The sequence below is a fragment of the Petaurus breviceps genome, unplaced genomic scaffold (assembly GCF_028583685.1).
Source record: "Petaurus breviceps papuanus isolate PSGF00001 unplaced genomic scaffold, PetGlider_PUasm1.0 91133, whole genome shotgun sequence".
NCBI lineage: Eukaryota > Metazoa > Chordata > Mammalia > Diprotodontia > Petauridae > Petaurus > Petaurus breviceps.
In genome coordinates this window covers 7,693,668-7,708,149 of record NW_027187419.1, presented here as the reverse complement: position 1 = coordinate 7,708,149, position 14,482 = coordinate 7,693,668, and the positions used below count along the sequence as shown (strand labels likewise).

The window sequence follows — 14,482 nt, the reverse complement described above, 5'->3', positions numbered from 1 at the left end:
TCCTGAGTGAATATTTGTTGATTGATTGATAGGAAAATTATATCCATTAATTGTGATGGAAAGGCTCAAGTGGGACTACATAGTAAGAGAAGCATAAGAGTACTATGGCCTGGAGGAAAGTAAAGCTTCATTAGTCAGAATTTGTTCATGCTATTTCCTGTGCCCAACATTCCCTCTGTACCCCCTACCATCTTAACCTGTCAGAATCTCCACTTTCAAGATGCAACTCAAATTCCACCTCCATCATGAAGTCCTGATTCTTCCAGCTGGAGAGGATCTTTTTTGCAGATCTTAAACAGCATTTTTTTCCCTGATAAATGCATTTTACATGTGAAGATAGTTTTCAACATTCATTTTTATAAGATTTTGAGTTCTAGATTTTTCTCCCTCCCTTCTCTCTCTCCTCCCCAAGACAGCAAGCATTCTGATATAAGTTGTACATGTACAATCATGTAAACATATTTCCACGTTAGTCATGTTGTGAAAGAAGAAACAGAACAAAAGGAAAAAGCTACAAAAACCAAAATACAGTGAAAATAATATATTTCAGTCTGCATTCAGACTCCATAATTTTTTCTCTGGATGTGGGTAGCATTTTCCATCATGCATCTTTTGAAATTGTCTTAGATCATTGTATTGCTAAGAAGAGCTAAGTCTTTCTAAGTTAATCATTGCACAATGTTACTGTTATAATGTGTCATTAATGTTCTCATTCTGCTCATTTCACTTAGCATTAAACACAACTTTTGACACCTATTTTGCAAGCGGAAGGGACACAGACAGCAACAAAAACGATAACAAAAACAAAGACAGCTGGTAGTGATGGAGGAAGCAAACACACAGAAAGGCTGGATCCCCGAACTCCCAGTGCAGTGGTTTGTGGTCACATCATTTAAAAGCAAACAGATTGACTTCCCTCAGTAACCCCAGGCCATTGGTGGCCTTTGTGTTATAATCCTAAAGTGCTATATAAGTGTCTTCTATTATTGATTATTATTATTGTTATGTTTGCTGGCTATCATGTTCAAAATGGTACTGTTCAAAAAAAAACAAGCTTAAATATGTTCATTAGGACAAGGAAATACAGAAACAAGTTTACAAAAATATCTATAAACATGGTTAAAATTTTGTATTTTTTGAGGATTTAAGAGGGCATTTGGAAATTAAGTTCCGTAAAATACATCATTCATAGCATTGTATTATATGTTTTGAATTTGAAGGTGTTCAATAAAATTTTTAAAAAGGTGTTGAATAAAAGCCGTTCAGTTCAGCCTAATGGTTACAGAAGAGGACACTGAGACCCAGAAAGTTAAGTGATGTACCCAAAGTCAGACTACAGGTAGCAAATGGTAAATGGATCGAACCCAGATTCTTTGACTTGAAATCCATTGCTCTTTTCATTCTAACATACTGCCTATGTGGACCCTGGGGATGAGAAACCAAGGGAAATATTTAAATATGAAAAATCAACTAGCATATGGAGGAGGTAAAGTGTTCAGGGAGACAGTGGGTCTCTCAGACTGCTTGCATATGCGTCCTTCAGAAAAGACTTCCCAAACGTCCTTTGTAGGTTTGTATCCATATGAAACCATAGTTCTTGAGTTCCTACCAATGCCTTCATCTTTATACCAGTCAGTCAGAAGACACCATTACCTGAAAGCAAAAGCATTCAGTGAAATTTCATGGAAAAAGTAACAATAAACCTGGGGCACATTCTCCCACAAATACACATATGATTAACCCTTCTGCACTGTAATCTTGTTAAGAGGGTTGAAGTGAGTGGGGTAGAACTCAACCCATCAGTCTACACTACACCAACAAGTAAATTCAAACAAAACAAATGAACATATTGGCTCTTTGGAAACAGATGCCTCATTGAAAACTTAGTCTATTACATTTCTTCTGAGAAGTGGGAAGCATGTTTCACCATCCTTCCTCTGAAGTTGCTACATTAATTAGAGTTCTGAAATGTTTCAAAGTTGTTTTCCCATGCATTATTGTGGCCATGTAAATTATTCTCCTAATTCTATTTAATTAATTCTGTATCAGTTCATATAAGTCTTCCTATGTTTCTTTGAATTTTTTGTAATTGTTTTTTTAAATGACATAATAACACATCATTGCATTTATTTGCCATAATTTGTTCAGTCATTCCCCATTTGGTGGGGACTTGCTTTCTAGTTTTTGCTTCTACAAAAAGTACAGTTATAAACTTTTTGAATATATGGGACCTTTCCCTCTGTCTTTGACAGTCTTCAGTATTTCTAAGAAGAACAGTAGTATTTCTGAGTTAAAGAGTTTAGTGACTTTTTTTAGTAGAATTTAAAACTTTTTCAGAATTATCAGATGTATTCACAGCTCTAATAACAGTGTGCCTATCTTCCCATAGCTAGTCCAACATTTACCATTTTTGTCTTTCATCTTCTTTGTTGATGTGAAGTTTGTAAGGTAAATCCTGAGTTGTTCTATTTGGAATTTATCTTATCAGTGATTCAGAGAATTCTTTCAAAAAGGTTATGGATTGCTTGACTTTTGTCTTTTGAGAATTTCCTTTAAATATCCTTTGATCACTTAATGAATTTTGCTCTTTTATTTGCATCAATTCCCTATATATCTTGGAAAGCGGACCTTTATCAGAGATATTTGCTGCAAATGTTTTTTTCCCAATTAGCTATTTGTCTTCTAATTCTAGCTATATTCATTTTGTTCTTGTCAAATTTATGTAATTCTTGTCAATTTATGTAATTCAAATGGTTCATTTTGTCTTCTATGATCATATCTATCCCTTGTTTAATTCAGAATTCTCCCCTTAGCCAGAATTGTGCAAGATAACTTTTCCCATTCCTCTCTATTTTTTAAAAGGCCAATCCCTTTCCCCATCATTTATATTATACTAAGAGGCAATATGGTTTAATGAATAAAACCCTGGACTAGGAGTCAAGAAGGCCTGAGTTCAAATTCTGCCTCTGACACCTCTGTGTGACCACAGGCAAGTCATCTATTCTCTCTGAGTCTCCAGAAATTCTCTAAAACTACAATTATAAATAGTTTTGTCAGCTGACAAATCACAGGTCCCTGAAGTATGTTGTACTAACAAAGAAGGTGGGTGTCTAGGTTACAACTCATTCATATTCTACCTTGTGAATTCTGCATCAACCAGATATGAAATTAAGCTCAATAATGTTAGTGTTTTTTGAGGGGGCAACAAAGATCACGGGATAGAGAAACAGGTCAGCAAGAACCATGAAGCATATTTGACACATTAAACAGCTGGGTCTGTTCAAAGTGAACTGAACTCTTGGAATGGATGGTTTTCCCCTAAAAGGGGAGAGGGAGGGAGTGTGTGAAACCTTGCTTATTGCTTAATTTTATTTGTCAGCAGAAAGTACTGGATGAGGCATTGCTGCTTCAGTAAAACTATAATGGCTTGTTTTGACCACCTTATTCATGAAAACCGTGGTCAATTAATTTCTTACTGAAGAATTTTTTCACTGAGTTCTTAAAAAGGTTTCAGATAGATTTACGTATTTCAGTGCATATTTCTAACCGGAGACAAAAAACTAGATTTAATTTTTTTTAAGCTCCCAACAGATTTTGAGGGTAATCTTTGAGCATTTTAAGTGAATTCCTCAGAAGATAGGATACTCTGCCAGCTTAAGATAGCCAATGTTTTGACTCCTAGCCCTAATGAACCAAAGTAAAATCCTAAAAGCTGAGCCATTCCTTAATATTCATGCAAAACATTTAAAATTCCTTTAAAAAACAAATCCTTGAGTTCAATTTTACATTTTAAATTTTTATTGGAATATTTTGTTTATATATCATTTTCATTTCCAAATATATATATGTATATATTCTGTAATTTCATAAAGTAGACTGGGTGGAAAATCAATTGATTAGGAATGTCTGATTAACTCTCTTCTTTATTACAATATTTACAACCTTTGAGTTTGGAAAATGAAAAAGGAAAGATTCCTAGCACAGAAATTCCTGGGGTGTTACTTCTAATTTTTTTCTAAAAAAATTTTATTCATGGTTTTGGTTTTACATTGCAGTCATTTCTGAATACACTACTACCCTCCAATTAATCTTCCCTTGTAACAAAGAAGAAAAACCCAGCTAAGTAACACATCCACCATATATGATAATGCAGGCAACATTCTACATTAACTCCAGTGAAAGAAAAGAGGTACCTTGTTCCATTCTTTTTGCAGCTCCAAATTTGGTCATTATGATTACACATGGTTAAGTTTCATAATATTGTTCTTTTAAAACATTTGAATTGTGATAGCTACTGTGTATATAATTTTCCTGAATCTGCTTTATTTTATTCTGTATCAATTCTCACATATCTTTCCATGATTCTCTGGATTCTTCCTATTCATTGTCTCTCATGTCACAATAACAATCCATTCTATTCACAAACACAAATTATTTTGTGATTCCCCAATTAATAGCCATCTTCTTTGTTTACAACATTTTGCTGTCATGAAAAATACAGTTATAAATGTTTTATTATATAATATAAATAATGTAATATATAAGGCATATATAGGTATATGTAAGTATGTGTATGTACATACACACATCCTCTTTTCCTTTGGGTATAAGCTCCAAAATGAGCACTCTGTTAATCAATAATCTTTTCCCTCTCTGGTGAGGCCCACATTTCTGCAGCCATGCACTCTCAACACCACCTTGTCCTCTGGACTCTCCTGAGAGGGAAGAAGGACTTGAGAACTTCTGGACAGGTAACCCCTTTCCTATCAGAAGTAGTTGCATCATCCAACTAACTCATGGAAAGAACCAAGAGCAATTAACACTTTTTGCTCCCACTCAGTGATTTTTGAAAGATCACGTATGCTTTAAAAGTTAACAAAGGAATGGAGAAGGGCCAGTATCATAATGATTTTCAGCAAAAGGAAGCAAATGGAGCCTGAAAAATCTAGGTCAGTGACTTTGATCTCAATTCCTGACCAAATTCTAGAATGTTTTATTAAAAGGAGGATTAGTGAAACTAAAGGAAAGGAAATTGTGAGGACAAAGCACCAGTGCAGTATTCAAGGAACAGGTCATATAAAACTAGTCTTTTTTTTTTTTTTAGACAGGTCTGACCATGTCATTTGTTCAGTTGTTTTCAGTACCCATGTGGGGTTTTCTTGGAAGATATACTGGAGTGGTTTGCCATTTTCTTTACTAGTTCATTTTATAAATAAGGAAACTGAGGCCAACAGGGTTAAGTGACTTGCCCAGGATCACACAGCTAGTGAATGTCTGAGGCCAGATTTGAACTCAGGTCTTCCTGATCCCAGGTCTGCCACTCTATCCCTTATGCCACCTAGTTGCCCTGCTAAATAAATTCCAGTGGCTCTCCAGGATCAACTATAAAATTCTATGTTTGACTTTTAAAATCCTTCATAATCTGGGTCCTTCCTACCTTTCCGGTGTTTTAACATTTTAGTCTCATCCAATATATTCTGCCATCCAACAAAACTGACTTCCTTGCTGTTCCTGGAATGTTTCACCTGCGGATTCTGTACTTTTTCACCAACCGTCCCCCATGCCTGGCATGTTCTCCCTTCTCATTTTTACCCCTTGCCTTCCCTGGTTTCCTTCAATTTTCAGTCAAATCCCACCTTCCATAAGAAGCCTTTCTGATCCCTCTTACTGCCACCCCTTCCCTCTGCGATGCCTCCTAGTTTAGCCTGTCTATGGCTGCTGTGTGCAGGTGGGCTCCCCCATTGGAATGTGAGCTCCTTGCAGGTAGGGACCACATTTTTGCTTTTCTTTGTGTCTCCAGTTGAGTACTCAGCACATCGTAAAGACTTAATAAATGTTTATTGATTTGGCTGAACAGGTTTGAGAGTTTGGTAAGTTGGGAAAATGTGGTAGATACAGTTTATATGGGTTTTACTTGAGCATTTGATAAAATATCTCACCCTATTGTAGAATAGATGGAGAGATATAGGATAGATTATGATATCAATCAATCAAATTAACAAGGATTTATTAGGCATATATTACGTGCCAGGCGTGATGCTAGGTGCTAGGGATGCAAATACAAAGAATGAAACTCTCCCTTGTAAGGAGATTTTATTCTAACAGGTAAACAAGAAGTATGTGTACAAAAATATAGACAGCATAAACATAAAGTTAACGCACATACAAAGTAGCTAAATATGAAGTGATTTGGGAAGGAGAGCACTAACAGGGGGATTGGGAAAGGATGGAAGGAGGCTGAAGATGGAGAATCATGGGGAAAGATCAGAAAGAAGACCAGTTTTGCTGGACTGCAGAGTTTGAAAGGGAGAATAATGTCCAATAAAGCTGGAAAGATAGGTTGGGGTCAGGCTGTGCAGAACTTTAAAAACTAGATATAGGAATTTATATCTAATACTAGAGACAATAGGAAGTCACTAGAGTTGGTTGAATAGGGAGTGACATAGATCAGCTATTAAGGCAAATTACTTTTGGCAGCAGTGAATGGGAGGGACTGGAGTGGCGAAATATTTGAGACAGGGAGACCTTTTGAAACAGGAAGGTGTTGCAATAGTGTAGGCAAGAGGTGATGACAGCCTTTACTAAGGTGGTAGCCTTCGGAATGTAGAACAAGGATTGGATTCAGGAAATATTGTGAAAGTAGAAACAAGATTTGGCATTTGATTGGATATATGGGGCAAAGGAGAATGAAGAGGCCAGGATAAGGCTCGGATTACAAACCTCAAGCCTTGGAGGGATGGTGGTGTTTTTAACAGAAATAGGGAAATTTGGAGGAGGTAAGGGTTTAAGGAGAAAGATAATGAGATTAATTTTAAACCTGTTGAGCCTAAAATGTCTCTGGGACATCTGGTTTGAAATGCCCAATGGGGAACTGGTGATCTGGGACTGAAGCTTAGTGGAGAGATTGGAACTGAATATATGTGTATCTGGGAGACATCTACATTAAGGCCAGGTGAGCTGATGAAGCTAGTGAGAGAATATAAAGGGAGAAGGGAAGAACCAGAACAAAACCTTAGGAAACACCCACATTTAGGGAGTATGATATGGATAACAACCCAACAAAGAAGACTGAGGAGTGCTTGAGTAAGAGGTGATGTAGGAGAAAATAATGTCATGAAAACCCAGAAAGAAGAGAGTATCTAGGAGAAGAGGGTGGTCAACAGTGTCAAAATTGAGAAAAGAACATCAGATTCAGTAATTAAAGGATCACAGGCAACTCTGGAGGGAATAGTTTCAGTTAAATGATAATGTCAAAAGTCAGATTACAAAAAGTTAAAGAGTAAAAGGAGTAGTATAGACAGATAGTATAGACAACTTTTTTTTTTAAAGGAATTTAACTGAAAAAGGGGAGGAGAGATATAGGGCAATATCTTAATGGTATGGTAAAGTTTTTTTTAAATGATGTGGAATATTTGGGCATGTTTGAAGGCAGAAGAGAAAGAATAATTTTGTAGGGAAAAGATTGAAGATTAGGGAGGGAAGTATGATTTAGTAAGAGGCATTGACCTTGACAAGGAAAAGGGCCACCTCCCTGTCACAAACTGGGGAAAATCAGGAGAGATTGGAAGATGATACCAAAGACTTTTTATAAGAAGAGAAGAGCAGAAGAGAGAGCTCACATTGAATGAACTCATTTTTTCCCCCCAGTAAAGTAAGAGGCTAGGTCCTTTTCTTGTGAAAAAGATGGATTCAGTGTGACTACAGGGTATTTAGCTAAGTTTAAAGCTAATTGAATATTGGGATCCAAAGAATATTCAGGAGTACCTTGATATCAACTTGGTAGAAGGTCTTTAGTGGAGTGCCCAAAGGATCTGTGTCTGACCTCTGTTGCTTAACATTGACTCAGACAAAGGAATAGAAGGCATAACTAAGACATTTTTAAATGACACACATTAGGAGGAATGACTAACAAATCGGGGAACAGTCAGGATCAGAAAGATCTTGACAAATTAGAAAAATCCATTAGCTTGTGAGGTCCTTGAGGACAGGAATGATCTTTTGTCTCTTTTTTGTATCCCTAGAGCTTAGTATAGTGCCTGGTACGAAGCAGGCACTTCATAAATATTGCTTAATTGATAACATGGAATTTGATAGGTAATAAGTATAAAGTCTGACACTTGGGTGAAAAAAAATCAACTTCCAAGCACAGGATGAGAGAAACATGGTTAGACAGGAGATGTTTTAGAAAAAGTCTCATGGGGTTTTTAGTGGACTGCAAGCTTAATGTGAGTAAGTAATGTGATATAGCAGCTCCAAAGCTATGTTTCCATTGAGAAGCATAATATACGGGATGAGGGAAATGACAAGTCCCCTGCTCTGTGCTCTGGTTAGGCCCCTTTTGGACTACTTTCTTTTTTTTAAGGGGGGAAGGCAGGACAATTGAGGTTAAGTGACTTGCCAAAGGTCACATAGCTGGTAAGTGTCAAGTGTCTGAGGCAGGATTTGAACTCAGGTCCTCCTGACTCCAGGACCAGTGCTCTATTCACTGTGCCTCCTAGCTGCCCCTAGACTACTTCCTTTTATACTTTTCCTGTACTAGCAACATTTTTCTCAATCCCTAACAAACAATATGATTCACTTTGTTTTAAATAATATTTTATTTTGCCCTCTCCAATTACATATAGAAACAATTTTTAACATTTTTTAGTTCCAAATTCTTTCCCTAACCCTACCCCCTCCCCGAGACAATAAGCAATTTGATATGTTATACCTGTGCAATGTGATTCACAAAGAAAAGGAGCAAAATGTGTATTCTTTTACCTAGATGACTGGTTTTGGCTACCACATTTTTGGAAGAATATTGATAAGCTGGAGAGTTTCCATAGGAGTGTCAACAAGGATAGTTAAAGACCTTGACATAATGCCACAGGAGGATTAATTGAAGAAAAAGGAACTCTTTCGATTGGAGAAGATCAGACTCAGTAGGACATAATAGCTATCTTTAAGGAGTGGAAAGGAGTGTCATAGCAGGAAGGGATTAGATGAGGTTTACTTGGCTCCAGGAGACAAAACTAGGAAAATTAGTGGAAAGTGCAAAGAAGCAAATTTAATATCATTGAAAAGAAAACTTCTTAACTTCCCCAGAAATGGGGAGTGGATCACCTCAGGAGATAGTAGTCTTCAAACATAGGCTGGGTGATCCAGTTGGGTACATTATACCGGGGATTACTGTTTAGGTACAGATTAGACTGTATGACTCTTCTGAGGTTTCCTCTATTCTGAGATTGCTATTTTATAATCCTCTGGTATTTCTGGTGAGGTCAACATCATGATGAGAGAAACAGGAATGTCTTGAAACATAATGAGGAAACTGGGAAATCTTTGGGTGAATCTCTTCATCTGTACTCTATACTTCGTGAGATATAAGAGGAACCTCGAAACCCCACTCTTAGACAAGAGTTTATGCAGACTAGCTTTATACTAGTTCACAGAATTTTAGACTGGAATATCTATCTGGTCCAAGCCAAATCCCTAAAAGAATCCCCATTTCGAGCTTCACTTGGCAACCTCTAGTGAAGGGGCCCCTCCCTATGTCTAGAAGTTCTACACTGCAAGAGCCCTGCACTTGTGGGTGTCTCTGAGTCCGAATCTTCATCTTTGCAACTTCTATCCATTGTTCCAGGTTTTTCCATCTGGGGAGAAATACAACAAATTTAGTCCTTCCACAAGATGGCCCTTCAAATATTTGCTAATATCTATGACTCCTCTGAGTAAACTTCCCCCAGTGGATCTCTATGTGACACAGACTCCAGTTCTATCCTGATCAGGCAGGTAGTGGAGTGATAGAGCACTCCACTGGGCTCAGGTCATGAAGACCTGAGTTCAAATGTGGTCTCAGACATGTACTGTGTGACCCCGAGCAAGTCAACTCTTGCCTCAATTTCCTCAACTGTAACACTGAGATCTTAATAGTGCCTACCTCATTATTTAAGAATTAAGTGAAGTGAGATAATGTTTGTCAAGTTCTTAGTACAGTGACTGGCCCTTAATGAATGCTTGTTTTTCCTCTCTTGATCACCCTTCCCAGCTGATCTCCACTTTATCAATGTCCTTCCCAAGTTATCTGAATGCCCAGAACTGAACCCAATTCTTCAGATGTGATGTGACCAAGGTAGGGTGGAGAGGGACTTTCACCTCTTTATTCTGGTATCTCTCTTAATGCCTCTCTTAATGTAGTCAAGGATCATATCACCTCTCCCAGTTGCCATGTTGATTGACTCATACTAAATCAATAAAAACTCCAGATCTTTTTCAGACAAACCAATTTCAAACCTACCTCCCACATTTTGTATTTGTGAAGCCAGTGTTTAGAACATGTGTCAATTTGATAGACTCATCATTTATAGTTTTGTGCAAGTTGTTGATAAAATACTCATTACCATAGATCCCTAGGGCACAGCACTCTGGATTCCTTCCAAGCAGTTATTCAAAAAGTTCTAGTTTTATCTGTGTTAGTGTCTAGCCCATGTCTGTTCATCTTTTCCACAAAGCTTTACCAAATGCTTCTCTAAAATCTAGGTAAACTCTACCTATTCTCCTGATCTCCCAGTTTAACAGCCCTATCAAAAAAAAAAAAAAAAGGTAGAAGATTAGCCTGGTGTGAACAATTCTTGATAAAGCCCCTCTGGCAATTTGTAAAAAACACTTTCTTTTCTAGGTGTTATCACTACTTATCGATCTTTAGTAATCCAGTGTAGAATTTTTCCAGGAATCTAAATCAAGTTCACTGGTCTATAGTTTTAATTTACTTTCTTCTCTTTTTTGAGAAGCAAAGCAGCTTTTCTCCTTTTCCAGGCTTCCTGTCCCTCAGTTCTAAATTTTAGTCTATTTTCTCATTCAGTACCAGAGGATGGACCAGATGACTTGAATCCATTAAGGACAGCTGTGAGCTGTGTACTCTCTTAGAATTTCCGTGCATTAAATCAGTTCCCTATTTCTGGTTGTGTTCTTTCTGGTTTCAACATCATCCTTCTTGGCAGAGAAAGTGGACTAAAATTTAGAACCAAGCAGCTCTGCCATGTTTGTCATCTGTTATCATTGTCCTCTCCATCTCAAACAGCAGTCTTGTCTTTTCTTTGATCCTCCTGTTTTTCCCCAATGTAGCTTTAAAAACAACAAAGAACCCACCTTTTTTGTTACTCTTTTTCTTATCAGCCAACAGGATGGCTATAGACTTTGGCAAGCCGCCTTTCTTCCCTGTCCCTGCTTCCATCTACCTTCCTATCTTTTTCAAATATAAATTGTTTGGTGAGTCCTTTGTGAAAATACCTTTTTTCCTTCTCATCAGAATTGTTTCCCTTTGTGCCTGCAGAGTCTCATTCTTAAGAGTTTCCTAAACTCATGGGATGGTTTTCTCTACAGAATTTTAGTTTATGGGATCTTATTTATTATTTGTTACATTTAGTCTGTGGAATCCTACCAATCCTTCCTTCCACTGAACTCTTTGAAATCCATTCTCCTTAAATCTACAAATCACAAAAAGACAGTGACCACTTCTCCCCCCAAATTCCCATCATTTCTATTTCAGAAACTAGTTCCTCCTTTTGGTGAGAATCAGATCCAGGAGGGAATTTCCCCTTGTTAGTTCCTCTCCCAGCAGTTCCCTCCCATTACCCAACTTCATCAAACTTTTATTAAATGCATGTTATGTGCAGGACAGTGGAGGATATACAAAGATAAATAACGTGGTTTCTGTCCTTGGGGAGTTTGCAGTCTAGTAAGGGAATAGGACACATATGTAAATACTAATGATGAGTTTAAAAAATTGTGAGAAGCACAAAGTATCTTTAGGTCCAAACATGAAGAAGCATCATTGACTGAATGGGTTATAGAAGGATTAGTAGAGGCAATGGTGTTCAAACTCAGCCATAAAGAATAGGCAGGATTTCAAAAGGTAGACATGAGGGAGAGAGGGTGAGGACATTCCAGATGTAGGGAATGATGCCAGCAAAAGTGCAGAAACAGGACACGTACCAGAGACAGTGAGCAATCCAATTTAACCAGAGCAAAGAGCATGCTGCATGTAGTGGACATTTAGTAAATGTTTGTTGAACAAGGTAGGGGAATCAAGTAAGATGAGTCGGTAAAGGCAGGATAAGGTCTAATGGGGGATGGTCTTGAATGCCAGGCTAAGAAGTATAATGGTGCTGAGGTAGAGGAACACAGCCAGTGCCCCACACTAGGATTTCAGAGGCTCCACCCACAACTGGATCAAGCAAGACAAAGTATTAGATAGACTAAATTGGAGCTTCACCCAATGGGTCTGTATTCTTACCAAGCTGGAGGTCTCACTGTGTGTCTATAGCCACCTTGTCCTTTCTCTGCCAGGATGTGCCTAGGGGATGTGCTGCTTTGGGACTACACATTGTTCTTTATACATATCCTGTGTATTTTTTCTGCTGAAGGTACAATAGCAGTGATGATGCATCTGGAAGATCTGACTTAACATAATAATAAGCTAGAATTTATATAGCTCTTTAAGGTTTGTTTGTTATCTTTATATATGTTATCATATGTGATCCTCAAAACCTGTGGTTGACATCATCCCCACTTATTGATGAGAAACTCATCAATAAATGAAGAGGTTCATTGATTTACCCAGTCATTCAATCTGAGGGTGGATTTGAACTCAGTGCCAAAGAATGCCAAAACAGTGAGAATTTTACTTGAGAAGTGAATAGATATCCATTTAAATATTTGGGGAAAGGGAGTAACATTAAATCTGTTCATACCATAGGTTAATCTGGCAGTGATGTGAAGACAGTATTGTTTGGGGAGTGGAGAGAAGCAGACTATTTGGGAGGTTACCCCAATACTGTTAGATAAGGAGATCCTGGACTAGGGTGGGAGTAGTGGGGACATAGAAGGGATAGTTGCAGGAAGTGCTGCAGAGGCAAAATTGATTATTTTTTGTTGTTCAGTCATATCGGACTCTCCATGACCTAATTTGGGTTTTGTTTTGTTTTTTGGGCAGAGATACTGGAATGGTTTGCCATTTCCTTTTCCAGTTCATTTTACAGATGAGGAAACTGAGGCAAACAAGGTTAAGTGACTTGCCCAGGGTCCCATAGCTTGCAAGTTTCTGAGACTGGATTTGAACTCAGGTCTTCTTTATTCCAGGCCTGGGGCTTTATCTGTTATGCCACTAACTGCCCTCAAATTGATAGGATGTGACAACTGGTTGGATATGGGAAGTAAGATAGGGAAGAACTAAAGAGAACACCAAACACTAGTGACTAAGTGAATGATAGTACAACCAGCATCAACGGGGAAGTCAGAGAGGAGCTTTGGGTAAAAGATAACTTGACTTTAGAAATAATGGATTTGAAGTGCTTGTGGGAAATCCAGTGCTAATGACTGCAGGCAGCAATGTAGACAAGTCAGGACTGGAGATTCTGGTTAATTATGCTTCTTTCATATCTCTTGCATATATCCATCCTTTTCTGCTCATTCCCACTGTCACAACCCTAGTGCAAACTTGGGGTTCATATTTGTTGTGGGAATGAGGTTACCAAGGGATGGGTTACAGAGACAGATGAGAAAAGTATCAAGAACAGAATCTTGCTTCTGGATTCCTCTAGTCGAGGGGTGGGGAACCTCTAGGTCCTCAAGTGCAGCCCTTTGACCGAACCCAAATTTCACAGAACAAATCCCCTTAATAAAAGGATTTGTTCTGTAAAACTTGGACTCTGTCAAATGTGGCCTCAAGGCCACAGGTTTCCCAGCCCTGCTCTAGTCCCCACATGGGAGCATGCAGACCAGTGGATTTGTATTAGAGGTCCACATCTTCCCGGAGTCATAAAGAATGATAAGAACCCTGGGGGGTGGGGGAGAAAGCCCACACACATATGATGCATCGGCAAAGTAAAGATGACCACCAGATAGTGAAGGACCAAGGTTCCTCAGCAGGATGGGTTTGATGTGAGCTCATTCCCAAAGCACCCAGATCAAGAATAGCCAGTAGAGAAAAGACCCCTGTGCTGGGTTTTATGGCGCGGCAGCAGGAGCACATCCTGGTTTGATAGCAGCTCCTTTTTGATCAGTTCTTCATAAACTACATGGGGGCCACTTTGCCACAGTTAGACAACTTTGAGCTGTTTTAAGAGCCTCGAATGTCAGTTTGGGCAGTTTGGATTTTATTCTGTGAACAATGGAGCGCTGCTGGTGATACTTGAATAGGAGTGTGGTGAATTAAGAATATTTTAAGAAGGTTAATCTGATTAAAATGACAGGGTAGATTGGGCAGAGGATAGAGAGAGATCAGTTATGTTATTATTGTCATAATCTAGATATAGGGATGTCCTAGAGTCAACTGGAACTGACATACTAGGTCTAATTGTTAAATTTTCTGGGTGAGCATTTATATCTTGAAAATCTGAAAATGCTACAAATCAGGGCTTGCTTTATTGTCTTGTTAATTATTAACTTAAGAAAGTAAAGAATAAAATGTTAACAATACTGATTAAAGCTAAGTTTCATGCAT

The 14,482-nt window shown here is 38.1% G+C and overlaps 1 protein-coding gene across 1 annotated transcript in view; it reads left to right on the top strand.

Moving 5' to 3' along the window:
* The first annotated feature begins 6,662 nt into the window (after positions 1 to 6,662).
* TEX12 (testis expressed 12) overlaps positions 6,663 to 14,482 on the top strand; it is a 43,803-nt gene continuing 35,983 nt past the window's right edge. Inside the window, exon 1 of the mRNA XM_069080414.1 lies at positions 6,663 to 6,776. The gene's annotated coding sequence lies outside the window, so the exon portion shown is untranslated. The remainder of the gene's footprint in view (positions 6,777 to 14,482) is intronic.